The 19,564-nt window shown below is 41.2% G+C and overlaps 1 protein-coding gene across 1 annotated transcript in view; it reads left to right on the top strand.

Annotated features, from left to right (window-relative positions):
* The window catches only part of LOC144772911 (uncharacterized), a 2,519,762-nt gene that overhangs the window by 506,861 nt on the left and 1,993,337 nt on the right, over nt 1-19,564 (top strand). The window lies entirely within an intron of this gene.

Here is a 19,564-nt window from a genome sequence, read left to right as displayed (position 1 = left end):
TAACTTAACTGGCACTACAGGACCCCACCAGTGACCCCGAAATCGGTCGCCCTAGGACCCAAGAGTGCCAGATCTAGCTGTGATGATCAAGGTCTTTACATTTTAAAGTGGTGTTAGACAGCAACAACCTGAAGCTACGATCAATCTTTCATTATGGGAGGCTAGGACCCGCTAACTGTCATTGTTTGCTTAGCCTACAGTGAGCTCCAATGTGTAGTACTTGAGCACAGAGCACTGTGAAGATTCACAACTCAAATGTGTTAATTGGGTGAAAAATCAGGCCTTGCTGTTAACTGATGGGGTTTTACAGGCATGATATACACCATTAAATGTGCTCATCAGGTGCAAAAATTGGTCCCCGATTTGAAAATGCTGATTGTCTTTACACTCTCACTTGTGATCGGGGGCGAAGATAGTGCCACGGTAGTGACTGTGGCTGTTGACAAGGATGTTTCATACTTTCGGATGTGGAGATCCAGGCCAAGGATCGGGTTCATTGCTGTTTTCAGGATTTCAAGTGAGAGCAACAATTGAGTCCTATGTAGCATGACTGTTGTTCAGGGGCAAAGATTATAAAGTGCTGCAACGTTTATTTTATTTAAGGCATAAGGCTGTGGCTGTTTTGGTTGTTAACCCAGCTGATCTTTTGTAAAGTTACATTTTAAAAAAAACAACAGTTTGGCACTCACATCAATGGATTCTTCTCGTGCTCACCGACATTTGAATCAGCGTGAGCCCTGTATTCTCACTCATTGTCCTGAAGCTTTCATATTGCACTGCAAGGATGTGACCGCAGCCACCCGGCTTAGTGTCATTAACGTGACACCATCTTGTGGATGGATGATTCACATGAAGCTCGAAATACTCGTTGCTTTTCTGCCTTACATTTCACTTTGGAAAAAAAAAGTTTTGACTCTTCAACATGACCGGAGACGTCGTAACATCTGAGTGGATGCTGGATCTGAGTGGACGAGAGTCAACGTTGGATATAACCCTGTGAACACCCTGACTCTCAGAAAGTTGCATTATATCACAGGTTTGGTTTTATTAAACAGCGCAGTTTTCCATCATCAATAAAGTTAATGAGCTGCAGTAAGGTAGACAGTTAGTCAGAGTTCCCATAAACGTCTTGGGTCTTCAAAAAAGTGTAATGAAAAGAAAGTCTCTCAGAAAAGGCCCTCTGGGGAGCAATCACTTTTAGGGAGAATACCCTCACTCACCATAGGTGACATGCTTCATCATATGGGCATTTCCTCCCAGTGGAAAAACCTAGTTCCACTGAGGGCTACAACCACCTCACTGTGAGGTAGGAGCTCTGGGATGTTTTATCAATGTGTCCTATGTTGGACTAAGGATGCTAGAATCCCATATGCGAGTATAGGTGTAGTGAGGGTGCAGCGCTGTATGTGAAAAGGCAATAGTGATATTAAAACTACAAAAATATCATTTTTTTCTTTACTTTTTTTTACTATCAACACTGTGCTTTTAATATCCATTTGAGATACAGGTGTTTTCACTAGGATCCTACACTATTGCCTTATCACATACAGCGCTGCACCCTCACTACACCTATACTCGCATATGGGATTCTAGCATCCTTAGTCCAACATAGGGCACATTGATAAAACATTCCAGAGCTCCTACCTCACAGTGAGGTGGTTTTAGCCCTCAGTGGAACTAGGTTTTTCCACTGGGAGGAGATGCCCATTTGATGAAGCATGCCACCTATGGTGAGTGATGGCATTTGTCCTAAAAGGGATTGCTCCCCAGAAGGCCTTTCCTGAGAGACTTTCTTTTCATTACACTTTTTTGAAGACCCAAGAGGCTCTGTGTTGTTGATTATTGTAAATAGTGATACACTTATTGCAGGTCTATACATAATTTTCCCTTGGACCCAACCTACATTTCTAATTGTGTTGCAACATCAAAATTACCTATCTCAAAACCAACCTGGTTTTGCAAGGGGGTCCCATGAGTTTTTGGCCCCAGGCTCGGTGGCCCTCTAGGGAAAACTGCAAAACTCACACATTTCTGAAAACTAGACACCCGGGGGAGTCTAGCGAGGTATGACTTGCGTGGGTCCCCTAACTTTTCCCAACCCAGAATCCCCTGCAAACCTCAAAATTAGCTGAAAAAAAATCACTTTTTCTCAAATTTCTGTGTGGGGAAGTTCTGGAATCTACGTGGATCCACAAATTTCCTCCTACCCAGCGTTTCTCCAGGTCTCCCAATTAAAATTATATCTCACTTGCGTGGGTGTGTCAAGTACTGGCAAGGGCCCAAACCTGTTGAGACATCAAAATTACCTATCACAAAACAACTTGGTTTTGCAAGGGGGGTCACCTGGGTGTTTGTCCCCGGGCTCGGCAGCCATCTTAGGAAACTACCAAACCCACACATTTCAGAAAACTAGACACCTGCGGGAGTCCCCGAGGTATGGCATGCGTGGACCTCCCAATGTTTTCCTACCCAGAATCCCCTGCAAACCTCAAATTTAGCAGAAAAAATCACGTTTTTCTCAAATTTCTGTGTGGGAAAGTTCTGGAATCTATGTGGATCCACACATTTCCTAACACCCAGTGATTGTCCAGGTCTCCCAATAAAAATGGAACCTCACTTGCATGGGTGGGTAAAGTACACGCGACAGGCAAGGGCCCAAAACGCATTGAGGAGACATCAAAATTACCTATCACAAAACAACCTGGTTTTGCTAGGGGGGTCCCATGAGTTTTTGGCCCCGGGCTCGGCGGCCATCTAGGGAAACCTACCAAACCCACACATTTCTGAAAACTAGACACTCTGGGGGGTCCAGCAAGGTATGCTTGCGAAAGTCCCCCAACGTTTTCCTACCCAGAATCTCCTGCAAACTTCAAATTTGGCTAGAAAAAAAAATCACTTTTTTCTCAAATTTCTGTGTGGGAAAGTTCTGGAATCTACGTGGATCCACAAATTTCCACCCACCCAGAGTCCCCGCAGGTCACCCGATAAAAATGGTCCCTCACTTGTGTGGGTAGGCAAAGTGGCTGAAACCGTAAATGGCCCAAATCGTATTGTTGAGACTTCAAAATTACTTATAATAAAACTACCTGGTTTTGCGGGAGGCACCTGGGGGCATATTACCAAAAAGTAGCGATATTTATAGCTAAATAGGCTTAGCGACAATTTTTTTACCGCTGGATATGTTAGCGGGGAAAACATTCTATTAGCAACGTTTTTCTCCATTGTGCTAAAATATCCAGCAATAGCGGCGAAATGCGTGAATATCACTGAGAATACAGCAATATTCGCGCATTAGCGACGAAATGTTCTTAGCCATGTTATCCACCTCCCATTGGATAACATGGCTAAGAACTGGTCTGAGCAGGCGTTGGTTTTTGTTGATAGCAGGAATATTTCCATCGCTACGCCTGCCTTGCTAATAGGTGATAGCGACGTTAGCGACTGCTTTCAGTCGCTAACAGGTAGGGTACGCCCACTATGCATGTCATTAGCGAAAAATATCGCTGACATGCAAAGCGGGCCCCAAACTGCTCGCTATCGCCTAAAAGCTGTCGCTAACATCAGTTAGCGACAGCTTGCTAATAGAGCGATAGAATTATCGCCCCTTAGCGTCTGAAAACGGCCGCTAAACCAGCGATAATTGCCTATCGCCCCCCTTGGTTATATGCCCCCTGGTTTTTTGACCCAGGCTTGCCGTCATCCAGGGAAACCAACCAAACCCACACGTTTCTGAAAACTATACACCCTGGGGAGTTTATTGAGTTAAGGCTTGCGTGGATCCCCCATAGTTTTCCTACCCAGAATCCCCTGCAAACCTCAAATTTAGCTGAAAAAAATATATTTTTGTATGGAATTACTGTGCAGGCAGACATATCCAACCACCCAGAATCCCCTTGTTCTCCTGAGTAAAGTGATACCTCACTTGTGTGGGTGTCCAAAGCAGAACTGGCTAAACACGTATTTAAAAAAAAATGTGTAATTCTCAGTGCTATACTCTAACACCCTATGTTTTGGGCTCTTCCTAGTCACAGGTCTTTTGCCAACCCACACAAAAGAGGTATCATTTTACTTGAGAGAACAAGGAGAACGCTGGGTGGTAGGACATTTGTGCCGGCACGGTGATCCCACGCAAAAATGTTTGGAAAACGTGTTTTTTTCAGCTAAATTTGAGGATTGCAGGCGATTCTGGGTGAGAAAACCTTTGGAGACCCATCGCAAGCCATACATCGCTGGGCTCCCCCGGGTGTCTAGTTTTCAGAAATTTTTGGGTTTGGTAGTTTCCCAAGATGGCTTCCGAGCCCAGAGACAAAAACGCAGTTGACCACCCTTGCAAAACCAGGTATTCTGTGACAGATCATTTTATTGTCTCCTCACTAGGTTTTGGGCCCTTGCCTGTCGCAGGTACTTGACCCACCCACGTGAGTGAGGTATAATTTTTATCGAGAGACCTGGGGGAACGCTGGGTGGGATGACATTTCTGGATCCACATAGATTCCAGAACTTTCCCACACAGAAATTTGATGTTTGCAGGGTATTGTGGGTAGGAAAACGTTAGGGGACCCATGCAAGCCATACCTCACTGGACTCCCCGGGTGTCTAGATTTCAGAAATTTGTGGGTTTGGTAGGTTTGCCTAGATGGCCGCCGAGCCCGGGCCAAAAACTCATGGAGCCCCCCTTGCAAAACCAGGTTGTTTTGTGATAGGTAATTTTGATGTTGCCTCAAAAGGTTTTGGGCCCTTGCCTGTCATGGGTACTTGACCCACCCACGCGAGTAAGGTATCAGTTTTATCATCAGGAGACTTTGGTAAATGATGGCTGGGAGGAAATGTGTGGATCCATGTAGATTCCAGAGCTTTCCCACACAGAAATTTGAGAAAAAAGTGATTTTTTCAGCAAAATTTGAGGTTTGCAGGGGATTGAGGGTAGGAAAACATCAAATGACACACGCAAGCCATATCTCTCTGGATTTCCCCTAGTGTCCAGTTTTCAGAAATGTGTGGGTTTGCTAAGTTTCCCTAGATGGCCGCCGAGCACTGGACCAGAAACTCATGCCCCCCCCCTTGTAAAACCAGCTGTTTTGTGATAGGCAATTTTAATGCCGCCTCAATAGGTTACGGGTCCTTGACTCACCCACGCAAGTGAGGTACCATTTTTCTTCGAAGACTTAGAGGAACACGGGGTGAGTGGAAATTTGTGGATCCACGCAGATTCCAGAACTTTTCACTACAGAAATGTGAGGAAAATGTATTTTTTTAACAATTATTTAGGTTTGCAAGGAATTCTGGGTAATAGAACCTGATAAGAGGCAGTCAAGTCATCCCATCCTGTATTCTCCTGGGTGTCTAGTTTTCAAAAGTCTATAGATTTGCTATTTTTCCCTAGGTGCCGGCAGAGCTAGGATAAAAAAACTGCAGCTAGGCACTTTGCCAAAAAAGGGTTATTTTTCACTTAGAAATTGTGTGTGTGTCCACGTTGCGTTTTACGCCATTTACTGTCGCGGGCACTAGGCCTACCCACACAAGTGAGGTACTGTATTTCTTGGAAGACTTTGGGGAACACGGGGTGGGTAGAAATTTGTGGATCCATGCAGATTCCAGAACTTTCCACTGCAGAAATGTGAGGAAAATGTATTTTTTGGGACAATTTTTTAGATTTGCAAGGGATTCTAATAACAGAACCTGGTTAGAGGCAGTCAAATCACCCCATCCTGGCTTCCCGTGGGTGTCTAGTTAAAAAAAATATATAGGTTTGCTAGTTTTCCCTAAGTGCCAGCAGAGCTAGGGTTAAAAAACTACAGCTAGACACTTTGCCAAAAAAGGGTAATTTTTCACTGAAATTGTGGTGTGTCCACGTTGCGTTTTGTGCCGTTTCCTGTCGCGGGCACTAGGCCTACCCATACAAGTGAGGTACCATTTTTCTTGGAAGACTTTGGGGAACGGGGTTGGGTGGAAATTTGTGGATCCATGAAGATTCCAGAAGTTTCTACCACAGAAATGTGAGAAAAATATCTTTTTTGGACAATTTTTTAGGTTTGCAAGGGATTCTGGGTAACAGAACCTGGCGAGAGCAACTCAAGTCACCCCATCCTACCTAGATTCCCCTGGGTGTCTAGTTTTAAAAAATGTATAGGTTTGCTAGGTTTCCCTAGGTGCCGGCAGAGCTAGGGTTAAAAAGCTACAGCTAGGTACTTTGCCAAAAGAGGATCATTTTTCACTGTGAAATAGTGGTGTGTCCACGTTGTGTTTTGTGCCATTTCCTGTTACGGCCACTAGGCCTACCCACACAAGATATGTACCATTATTCTCAGAAGACTTCGGGTAACGCGGGGTGGATGTAAATTCGTAGATCCATGCAGATTCCAGAACTTTCCACCACAGAAATGTGAGGAACATATGTTTTTGGGATATTTTAGGTTTTTCAGGGATTCTGGTTAACAGAACCTTGTGTGAGCTAGTCAAGTTAGCCCATCCTGGATCTCCCTAGGTGTCCAGTTTAAAAAAATGTATTGGTTTGCTAGGTTTCCCTAGGTGCCCGCAGTGCTAGGGTTCAAAATCTACAGCTAGGCACTTTGCAAAAAAAAGATAATTTTTCATGTGAAAATGTGGCGTGTTCATGTTGCGTTGTGATCCGTTTCCTGTTGTGGGCACTATGCCTACCCACACAAGTGAGGTACCATTTTTATCGGTAGACATAGGGTTATTCAGATTTGTAAAGCAACTGTTATTACCTATTGACTTTTGATGCATTTCTGCCTTTCAAATGAAAGACAATGTACAAAAAAGAAGTAATTCTGAAAAATGATCGATAATTCTCATGCTAGAATGAGTATTCCCAATTTTGGAAATGTGCAAATATCTACTGTTTCTAAACTCTATATATTGTTCCTATTTTAGAAATACATAGGTGTCTTTCATACCGATTTTTCTTTGTATACATTTTCCCAAAAGAATTGCTATATACCCGGTACATAATAAAAAAAACATTGCAAGTCGCTGCTCAATTTTTGGCTCTGGGTTTGTCGAGTTCTTGCTGTATCTACAAGTCCTATATATCCCCACAACCAGTAACGTCCAACTGATGTAATTTTATATTGCTTCAAAGAGCTCTCATAATTAAAAGAAGTTACAGGTGAAAATGTTGACACAAAAGGCTGTTTTTTTCAACTAGTTTTCAAATTTTCCTATATTTAAACTGTTAGTTTCTATAAAGAAACCTTGAAGGATCTACAAAAATGACCCCTTACTAAATTTAGAATTTTGTCTACTTTTCTAAAATGTATAGATTTCCATGATCCATTATTGCTTTTATACCCATTTCTACCATTAACTGGAAGGAGAATGAAAGCACAAAAATACAGAAAATTGACAATGTCCCAGAAAAATGCCAAAACTGTGTAAAAAATGTTGGCTTTCTGACAAAAGTCTGCTTGTCCCTGAAATCTGGGAAGAAGGTGATTTCAGCACTACAACCCCTTTTTTGACACCTTTTGCATGGGAAAAACCAGACGCTTTCATCTGTAGCCCTATTTTTGCATTTTTCCTAAAAAAAACATAATTTAGCTGTATTTTGGCTAATTTCTGGGTCCCCTCCTGGGGAATCCGCAAACCCTGGGTACCTTTAGAATCCCCATGATGTTGGAAAAAGGACGTAAATTTGACGTGGATACCAATTTTTGGTCAAAAAGTTAGAGGGACCTAAGCACAAACTACCCAAAATAGCCCAAAAAAGGCTTAGCACAGTAGTGTAAAGATCATCATAAAAGATAAGAAGTATCAGTTCTTCATCCTATAGATCTGCAGTCTCCATAGATACAGGTATTCCTCTTTGCATTTACCCTAGTCATCTTCCTTTTAGTGTTTTACAGTCTATCTAGTTGGGCCGTTTGGACTTCATCATTCACTATTCTCGTGAATACACACCCTGTATTCTTCTTGATATTCCTTCGGCACTCTATATATCATTGTTTTGCCTTTTCTAAAATGCACATACATTTCCTTTCAACTACTGCTCACAATCTTTTTTTATCTCTTGTCTTTACCTACATGAGCACATAGCTCTGTAACGTTGTTAGCTATGACTTAAACTAGTAATATAGCATTTTCTATCGTGACTCATGGAGTCCCTCATCAGTACATAGAAACTGGGCACGTTCATGATGACTGCTTTTTGTAATATAGCTATGTTTAACTATGGTCCTCTGTGAAGGCACTACATAAAGTATATTTTTGTTATTATTGTCCTTCTATTTTAGTACTGCCGGTCTCATGATTATGAAACCTAGTTTGTTGTAATAGGTGTCCAATTTTGTCAAGCATGCTCAGTTATTTTTACATAGACTATGTCTTCATCATCTTTAGGAATCTGTGGCCTGATTTCCTGAAGAAGGCGCTGTCGTAGCGCCGAACCACGCGTCAAATTAATTTCAGTCTTGCCACATATCTAACGATTTAATTATACAAAGATTTGCCCTTATCTTAAACTGTGATTTTGATGTATTGCATATTGGCTGTCCAAAATCATTTGCTTTGAATTAATCTCAATCTTGTAGCAACACACATGATTGGATTATACAATGATTTCCCCTAATTTTAAACTGTGATTTTGATGTATTGTACACTGTTTGTTTAAAATTATTTGTTTTCAATTTTTTGTGTTTTTATTTCCTCATCTTTTAATAAAATCGATTTGTTAGATAACATCTGCCTGCTTGACACTATATACTCACTAGCATAATTACAATATGTTCATCCTTTATTGCACTTTAAATAGACAGTGTAGTGTCCAGATGTCGTAGAAGGTCCCTCGCGGAATATAATTGCTACTGCTACGAAAGTTCTTCCTGATATTGATAGTTGACTTGCTGCAACAATCTTAATTAAAGTTTCCCGTTTTCTTCCATCTGCTCTACAACGCTGTCTAATTAAATTATATATTGTCCAAATCATTGTATAAATAATGTTGATAACATTTCTGATTTGCAGTCGCTACATTCCATATTTTGATTAGCTGATTTAACTAATTTGTTAAAAGACACTGTTTTACAATCTGGTATTGTCAAATATATGAATCTTTCCGTGTCTATCTTAGTCGTAGTAGTAAATGTACAATTTTCACATTCATGTTTCCATGTATAACAAAGTCCGACAGATTTTCAATTTATATTATCCAGAAGATTCCGAGTACCAGAAACACTTTGGATTTTAGTTTAATCAGTTCTCAATTTTTCAAAAATAGAATGCAACAAGGAACAACACCTTTTTTCTCGATTCTCCATAATTTGCTGTTGGAGGTTTTCTAGAAATAATATGACGTTCACCACTACATTAGCATAGCAGTTGATACCTGAACTATTTTCTAACTGATATCCAACACTGTCCCTTTTCTTTTTGTTTGGAATCTCAACATTGTCTTGATTTTTTTTCTCCTTTCCAACTTAACTACAGAAATTCTGATATCTTCGTTTTTGACCTACTACACGCTTTTCATATATAGGATATTCACCTAAATTGGGAGCATACAGTCTCTTTAACCAATATACTCTCTTACACAATTTGCATCTGCAGTAATCTTTCTCTCATCAAAATCAATCAAATACAACCCAGATAAAGTTCTGACTCTGGACAATGTAACATACACCATTCCCTCTTAAAACACGGTATTTCCAATGTTTACCAAAGCGCTGTCTACACTTAAACCTTGAGATTTATGAATGGTCACCGCATATGCTAAAGAAAGAGGAAACTGTTTTCTACGAGCATACAAATCTTTAACAAGTAAAAAACTATCAGAACAATGTCCAATCTGTTTTGCTTCTTCAAACTGATCAAATGTAATCTTTAAAAATTCAATTCCATCTCAATTTTAATTATTAACATAATAAACAACTTTTCCCATTGCTCCATTTACCTAACTTTTTTCTACATACAAATTATGCCGGAAAATTACCCAACAGTTTTCACATACATATAAATTCTTTTCTAAACCAGCAGACTTAGATATAGATTTTTCGAATGAATTCAATTTTTTTTTCTTTCAAAATAATAGTAATACGTTTGTGCTCTATTTTATCAATGGCTTCCATTTTATTACTTGTTGTTTTTCCAGCTTTAAAAGTTCTTCATTGAATGTAACACACTCTCGCAGTGTTAGCATTGGGCAGATTATAGATTTATTTTCTATGATTTTTTTGTATAATATTTCTGGAGCAACATCTTCATTTGGAAATTAGTTTGTAAGTAGAAGACTTTGTAAAGCTTCTTTACCATGTTCTGTCAAGACACTAATTCTTATATCTTGACGAATACTTCCATAGTCTTCATCACTTGCCTGTCGAATATTTTTAATAAGTTCTTAGTATTCAAAATATGGCCAAATGTTCACATTTCCAATACTTACCAAACACTTTCTGGTGTCTTCATGCACAACTTTTTTAAATACTGGTTGCCCTTTTACAGGAGTAAATTTCAGTAGATTGCCAAAAACTATCAGATGTTTTCCTCCAAATAAGACATTGTATTCTGTTTTTAACATTTGCTGCATTCTTAAATGCGCAAAGGCAAGCATTAAGTTGGAGACCATGCTCATCTCATCAATAATCAGTCGTTTAATTTTCTTTAGCACTCTTGAAACTTCATAACAAGCTTCTCCAGATAGATTGTGATATTCCAATTTGTTTTCATGTTCTACAGGTAGCATTAGTAAGCAATGTAATGTAATTACTTTAATGTTGTGTGCTGCTAACCCAGTTGGCGTTGTTACAACACAAGATAAATGTGATTCAGTGGTTTTCTGTAGATAACTTGCCAAAACTTTAATTAAAAAACTTTTTCCTGTACCAGCTTGACCACTGACATACATTTGGATAGGTTGGAATGATATGCAAGTGCATTCTTTTTTTCATGAAGAAAACCATGGTCGATCTGTTGTCTCACTTGCTGATATATTTCTTTCTGTTCAATATTTAGTTGTCCTTCCAAGTTTCCTAAGTCCATAATATCATGTTGAGCTTGATGCATTGCTGTTTCCCCTTCACTCATGGCGATTGCTGCTTCATTTGCAAGAATTGGTTGTCTAGTGGATCTTGACTCAGTGGAGCAGAACTTTGACTGTCTTGAGAACTGTCTCTAACAATCTCAGCTGCAATAGTAGCTTCTTGACCAATTTCCTAATTCAACATCTTGAAATAATTTGAAAAAACTGTGCATTCAATCCTATCTTTACATGCATTGAAAGAATCTTCATGGCACTGAAAATCTCCAAGTAATTCCAGTTCTGTACGCCAAGGCTTGAAGAGTTGCAGAAGTGCTAAATAGTAAAATTCTCTTTTATCAGAAGTATCTCAACTCAGTTTCCTGTGATTAATCAGATTTCCTTTACTTTGTTTCACCAAACATCCTTCTGAACCAATCACTGCATATTTTTCTTCATTTATGTTCTCTGTAATATTTCTCTTAAAACTGCACTTCATACAGACATATGTTTTCAAGATGAGGACTTCTATTTGGATAGTACGTATTCAACATGTTTGTTTTAACAATATCTGTGCTTTTCTGTTCATTTAATGCTAAATATGTGATTTCTTGTATAGATTTAAATACTCGATTTTGTGTAGTAGCAAGACCTAGACTAACCCAAATTATTCCTCTTGACTTTGAATATAAACTTGCAGAGGACAACCGATCCGAGCATTTGTATGATCCAATCTCTCGATGGGACAGAATCTTCAAACTAAAGCTGTACAATTTCTTACTAAGACTCTTCTCGTGGGAAATTTCTTCCCATATTTCTTTCAACTCTGTCTTTTCTGATTTTGTAATATATGACGTTACATACGAGCCACAGTAATGGAATTATCCGCAACACACTGCATATTCATATTGGCATTCCACATCGACAAAATAACTGGATTATAATCATTAATATACTTTAATTGTTCACTTCTTTTTAAATTGTGAGTGTTTTGGGAAGATTTTCCAGTGATGGTATGTCTCACTGCTGACATGAAATGGTTTACTCTTCCTTTGGATATTACTGGACATGGAAAACTAAAATGACATTTGGTATGAAACATTTCCTTCGTCTTGTATTTCTGTCAACAGTATTTGCCACATCGATAAGTTTGAAACTGTAACACTTGTTGCCTTAAGGTGTTTTCTTCTCTTGTTTTTGGTATAGCACATGTAACATAGTCTTCAATAAAAGATAAAACAGTCTTATCCGAATCAGTTTCAAATTTGGGTGCATCCTTGTTCCATAAAAGCATATGTATATGAGGAGCACCTCGAGCTTGATACTCCTTTCTCCAAAAGAAATCAATAACTTCTCCTAGAGGAGGATTGGTTTTATTGCAGATAAAAGACATCTTAGCTTGAAACCTATGATTAAAATATCTGCACACATTTACAGGATCCAAGGAACACAGTTCTCCAGGTGTCTTGATTTCAATGTTTTTAATATTTGAATTTGCTTTTTGAAGAAATTCAAGTAAATCGTCGCATGCCTATTCAGCACAGCTTAGATTAACTAGCCACGTGGGAGTTCCTAAGTTCCTTGACATACATTTAAGTTTCCCGTGACAACAATACCAAATCTCATTAATACCACAATGACACGTCATCAAATTAATCAATTGAGATTCTAAATGATCATCTCTCTCATGTACTTTCTCCAGTAGTTCCTTTGCAGAAACATTTTGAAGATGAACTCCTGTTTTTAATATGTGGTTGACTGCATATGAAAGTCCAGACAAGTCACTTTCAAACAAAAGATGAAATGTTTATGGGATACATTGTTGAAATCTTGGATATTCTGAGTACAATCTGGTTGTCTGATATGCTGATGTGGGAATCTATACTGGTTGTTCATCATGTCGTCCACCTTTTCCAGTGGGGAAGAGCTGTGGAAAACGAGCTTCCAAACTTTTTTCCCTAACACTCATGGGATTCCCCTTCACTTTCTTCAATTGGAATAATTCAATAGTAATTCCTATCACTTCTTTGAAATGTAAAGTATGTACACTATAATGTTCATCCATTTGTTCACTTATGGATATGTCCACTTTTTCAATTTGGCCACTTGACATTTCGCTATCATCTCCTAAAACTATTTCTTCTTCTTCCACATACACATTTTTGTAGTAATTATTGTTTTTTATGAGATATAACGTCGCCATTTGCACTTTGCTGACATCTACGAATTATTGACATATTTTTCGACTCTCCGTAGGAACACCATTAACTAGAATGACTACCGGTTCATCCTCTTTCTCTACACCAATAGTTTCAATATGTTTCTCTAAATCTAAAGGTAAATATACATCTGTTCCTTTTAATCCTCTCTGTAAATCTGTGGGTGGCATCTTACCTGTTTTAGGCTCCATTCGAACAATAGCTTGAAACGGGTGCACAGATTGAATCAGAATGGACTCATACGTGTTTAAATCTACCAGTTCTGGAGGAATAGCTACCAACTCTAGGTTATTATGTACAACTCTAGCTGGCATTTTGTTGTCCTCTAATTTGTTACAACAATATTTACAAATACTTGATCACTACCCAAATCAAAGCAATCTTATACCAACAAATACGTTGCAAATTCCTTCAACTTATCATTGTTTTCTTTTTCACTTTTTAAATACAGATCAACATTACTAGTCTGATTTTTATAGAGAGTTTGTCGAGAACAAATACAAACTAAGGGGCCGATTATGATGGCGGACGGACCTGAATACGTCCACCACCATAGAGTAGGAGGGAATCTCCGCATGCCCTGCCGAGTTCCCTCCTGTGCAATTAGGATGTGACCGCCACCCTGGCGGTCACATCCTCTATTTTTACCATTGCGGCGGGTGCAGCTTCAAGCTGCATCCGCCGCAATGGTAAAAATGCATACATTGCATTTGTATGCAGAAAGCGGCAGGCACCGTGCGGTGCCTGCCCATTTCTGCATACAAATGCAGGGGGGTACCATAGGTACCCCCCATGTGCACCCCCACCCACCCTTCATCCAGGGGGCCCGCAACGGGCCCCCGCAGTGAAGTTACACATGCTTTTCCATGGCAGAAAACAGCCCATCCTAATATGGTTGACGGTGTCTGAGAGACACCGTCACCATATTAGAGCTTTTCCGCCGCGGTTGTAAGCCAACCGCGGCGGAAAAGCTGCGGACGGAAACCAGGACCCACCAGCCATCCTAATGTGGTGGTGGGTCTTTGGTGGGTCCGCAGAGGATTTTCCGCATCCTCCGGGCCGGCGGTGGCTTCCGCCGGCCCGGAGGATGCGGAAAATCCTCCATCATAATCGGCCCCATAATTTGGTCTTTCACAACAACTTACCTTAAAATTCGTACTTTCTTCTTCAAACTTCTCAGTACTACTATGTTCCACGTCTTCTTCAACACCTACTTCTATCAATGTCTCACTTTGACTACACTCTTGTTCAGGACCAAAGTAACTAAACTTAATTCATCACAAACTTTTTTTACATCGGATACTGACCCATGCAAAAGAAAACTGTTTACGTCCATTAAAATTAGTGCTGGACTTTTTGCGTAATACAATCTTCTGACTAACTTCTGCATATGAGAGTGATGTACAGCTAACATTCTGAAATGATGAAAAACACTTTGACACACTTTTCTAGAAAGACAAGCCAGAGAATGACCTTCCAAACCAGTATTTTTTCTCACTTTGCAAGGGTCTAGTCCTTGCAGCTTCTTGATCTTTTGTTTAACACTTTGTTTTACTAAAATTTCGTAGAAAATGTCGTAAAATATCAATAGACTCCTGTTGTACACTACAAATACTACTACAATCCCAAGTATATACTGGGGCTTTAGTACGTCTCCCTAGAACTTCGTCAGCTATCACTTCTTCTACATTTCTAGGAACCATCTTTTCTTTTTCAATTGGACCACCGTTTTTTTTACTTCATAAGCACGATCACTGGTATCAACTGCAGGCAATAATGTATTGGTTTGAAAATAACTCTATTCATTAAAAAAAGGCTCTGAACTTGAAATGTGCTTCCATTCACCCAATAGAAAATCACAAAAGTTAGTTCTGTTAATTAGTCTATTCTTTTTACTTTTGTCCTTCATAAAATGTATGTGACAGTGTGATTGCTGGACTGCATGGGTTGTACTTGGGTAATTGGAGGAGTGAATTAGCAATATGGAGGCGGTTAGAGGACTGCATGGATAGTTCATATTTTATTGTAGCACTGCATGTGTTAATGCCTGAGACATTGTACAAGTACATGGATTGTGACTGGATACATAGAGTGATGTAAATGAACAGAATGATTAATTTATAGGTGCTTGGGTTATGGCTCAGTGATTAGATAAGGACATGATACTGGGTTGATGATTGGAGGAGTGCATGAAGACTGACAGTGAGATTGTTAGATTGCATGGGTTGTACTTGGGTACTTGGAGGAGTGAATCAGTAGGGTGGAGGTGGTTAGAGGGCTGCATGGATAGTGCACATTTGATTGTAGCACTGAATATGTTAATGCTTGTGTCATTGTACAAGTACATGGATAGTGACAGGATACTTAGAGTGCTGCAAGTTGACAGCATGTTGAAGTTATAAGTGCTTGGGTTTGCTGGCAGTGATTAGATAAGGAAATGATACTGCTGGATGATTGCAGGAGTGGACGGAGAGTGGCAGTGTGATTGCTGGACTGCATGGGTACTACCTTGGGAATTGAAGGAGCGAATGAGAAGTGTGGAGGTGGTTAGAGGACTGCATTGATAGTGCACATTTGATTGCAACACTGCACTTGTTAATGCCTTTGTCATTGTAAAAGTATGTGGATAGTGACCGGATACTTAGAGCGATGCCAGTTGACAGCATGGCGAATTTATAAGTGCTATGGTTAAGGGGCAGTGATTAGATAAGGACACGGTACTGGCTGGATGATTGGACGAGTGCATAGAGAGTGATAGTATGATTGCTGGGCTGCATGGGTACTACTTGGGTAATTGGAGGAGTTAATTAGTAGTGTGGAGGTGGAAAGAGGACTGCATGGATAGTGCACACTTGATTGTAGCACTGCATAGGTTAAAGCCTGAGTCATTGTACAAGTACATGGATAGTGACTGTATACTTAGAGTGCTGCACGTTGACAGCATAGTGAATTTAAAAGTGCTTGGGTTTAGGGGGCAGTGATTAGATAAGAACATGGTACTGGCTGGATGATTGGAGGAGTGCACAGAGAGTGACAGTGTTATTGCTGGACTTCATGGGTACTACTTGGGTAATTGGAGTAGTGAATTAGTAGTGTGGAGGTGATTAGAGGACTGCATGAATAGTTCATATTTTATTGTAGCACTGCATGCGTTAACGCCTGAGTCATTGTACAAGTACATGGAAAGTTCCTGGGTACTTAGGGTTCTTCAAGTTGGCATCATGGTGAATTTATAAGTGCTTGGTTTTTGGCACTGTGATTAGATAAGGACATGGTACTGGCTGAATGAATGGAGGAGTGCACTGAGAGTGACAGTGTGATTGCTGGACTGCATGGGTACTACCTGGGGAACTGAACGAGCGAATGAGAAGTGTGGAGGTGGTTAGAGGACTGCACGGATAGTGCATATTTGATTGTAGCACTGTATGTGTTAATGCCCGAGTCATTGTACACGTACATGGATAGTGACTGGATACTTAGGGTGCTGCAAGTTGACAGCATGGTGAATTTATTAGTGCTTGGGTTTTGGCGCAGTGATTAGATAAGGACATGGTACTAGCTGGATGCAAGGAGGAGTGCACGGAGAGTAACAGTAAGATTGCTGGAGTACATGGGTACTACTTGGGTAATTGGAGGAGTGAATCAGTAGTGTGGAGGTGGTTAGAGGACTGCATGGATAGTGCACACTTGATTGTAGCACTGCATGTGTAAATGCCTTAGTCATTGTACAAGTACATGGAGAGTGACTGGATACTTAGAGTGCTGGAAGTTGACAGCATGGTGAATTTATAAGTGCTTGCGTTTTGTCGCAGTGATTAGATAAGGACATGGTACTTGCTGGATAAATGGAGGAGTGCCGGAGAGTGACAGTGTGATTGCTGGACTGCATGGGTTGTACTTGCGTAAATGGAGGAGTGAATCAGTAGTGTGGAGGTGGTTAGAGGACTGCATGGATAGTGCACAATGGATTGTAGCACTGCATGTGTTAATGCCTGAGTTAGTGTACAAGTGCATGGATAGTGACTGGATATTTAGAGTGTTGAAGTTGACAGGATGGTGAATTTATAAGTGATCTGGTTTTGGCGCAGAGATTAGATAAGGACATGGTACTGGCTGAATGAATGGAGGAGTGCACGGAGAGTGACAGTGTGATTGCTGGACTGCATGGGTTGTACTTGGGTAATTGGAGGTGTGAATCAGTAGTGTGGAGGTGGTTAGAGGACTGCTTGTATAGTGCACATTTGATTGTAGCACTGCATGTGTTAATGCCTGAGTCATTGTACAAGTACATGGATAGTGACTGGATACTTAGAGTGCCTCAAGTTGACAGCATGTTGAATTTATAAGTGCTTGGTTTTAGGGGCAGTGATTAGATAAGCAAATTGTACTGGCTGGATGATTGGAGGAGTAGACGGAGAGTGACAGTGTTATTGCTGGACTGCATGGGTACAACATTGGGAATTAAAGGCGCAAATGAGAAGTGTGGAGGTGGTTAGAGGACTGCATTGATAGTGCACATTTGATTACAGCACTGCATTTGTTTATTTCTTTGTCATTGTACAAGTACGTGGATAGTGACTGGCTACTTAGAGTGCTGCCAGTTGACAGCATGGTGAATTTATGAGTGCTAGGGTTTAGGGGCAGTGATTAGATAAGAACATGGTACTGGCTGGATGATTGGAGGAGTGCACAGAGAGTGACAGTGTTATTGCTGGACTGCATGGGTACCACTTCGGTAATTGAAGGAGTGAATTAGTAGTATGGAGGTGATTAGAGGACTGCATGAATAGTTCATATTTTATTGTAGCACTGCATGTGTTAATGCCTGAGTCATTGTACCAGTACATAGATAGTGCCTGGATACGTAGGGTTCTGCAAGTTGGCATCATGGTGAATTTATAAGTGCTTGGTTTTTGGCACAGTGATTAGATAAGGACATGGTACTGACTGGATGAAGGGAGGAGTGCACGGAGAGTGACAGTGTGATTGCTGGACTGCATGAGTACTACCTGTGTAACTGAACGAGCGAATGAGAAGTGTGGAGGTGGTTAGAGGACTGCATGGATAGTGCACAATTGATTGTAGCACTGCATGTGTTAATGCCTGAGTCAGTGTACAAGTACATGGATAGTGACTGGATATTTAGAGTGTTGAAGTTGACAGCATGGTGAATTTATAAGTGATCTGGTTTTGGCGCAGAGATTAGATAAGGACATGGTACTGGCTGAATGAATGGAGGAGTGCACGGAGAGTGACAGTGTGATTGCTGGACTGCATGGGTTGTACTTGGGTAATTGGAGGTGTGAATCAGTAGTGTGAAGGTGGTTAGAGGACTGCTTGTATAGTGCACATTTGATTGTAGCACTGCATGTGTTAATGCCTGAGTCATTGTACAAGTACGTGGATAGTGACTGGAGGGGACGTCAGCTGACTCTATCGGGCCGAGGCAGGGTCAAGGCAGACCTACCTTTCTTCACTCGCTCCTGGGGCCCTGACGCTGCGTGTTCCTCCCGCCGCCGTTGCTTGCTTCCCTGCACGGCCGCTGTGGGGGGGAACTACAGCTCCCAGCAAGCTCAGCGACACCGACTAGCACCGCCCACTTCCTGGCATTGCGCGCCCGGTGGCGCTTATACTGCGGCAGCTCCCACTGAGGAGCAGGGACCTCAGCTGACTCTATCGGGGCCGAGGCAGGGTCAAGGCAGACCTACCTTTCTTCACTCGCTCCTTGGGCCCTGGCGCTGCATGTTCCTCCAGCCGCCGTTGCTTGCTTCCCTGCATGGCCACTGTGGGGGGGAACTACAGCTCCCAGCAAGCTCAGCGACACCGACCAGCACTGCCCACTTTCTGGCATTGCGCGCCCGGAGGCGCTTATACTGCGGCAGCTTCCTCCGCATCGCGGATGCGTGCGGACGGCGCCGGGCGAAGCCCGGGCTAAGGGCGGCCGTCTGTGGCCGTCCGGGGAAGGCAAGGGACGGGACGGGCCTCCCCCCTAAGGTGTTTACATCAACATGGGTAAGCGGAAACTGCAAGTGTCCTTGAATGGTGGGAGTGTTAAGGCTAAAATCCCACGTAACTCAGCTAGCATAATCTCCTACTTGACTTCTGCCGTGGGGTCCTCAATAAGGAAATAGAAAATACTGAACGTGAACTGGGGCGGGACATTAACAAAACCTTACTACAGGACCTGATGCCTAATGTCAATATACCCCCCAGACAGGTGCCTCTGGTGTGTTGATTGTAATCAAGCCCCCAAATATCCCTATTCCATCTGACCCTATTATACCATTGAGCCCTGCCCCTGAAACTTGTTCCAACTCTGAAATCCTGAGTGAATCCATACGGGATGTGGCTGTTAAAAAACATGTCAAGCGACTTC

Source organism: Lissotriton helveticus, chromosome 8, assembly GCF_964261635.1.
Source record: "Lissotriton helveticus chromosome 8, aLisHel1.1, whole genome shotgun sequence".
NCBI lineage: Eukaryota > Metazoa > Chordata > Amphibia > Caudata > Salamandridae > Lissotriton > Lissotriton helveticus.
The sequence above is the reverse complement of the archived record's forward strand: the minus strand, read 5'-3'. Positions and strand labels throughout refer to the sequence as shown.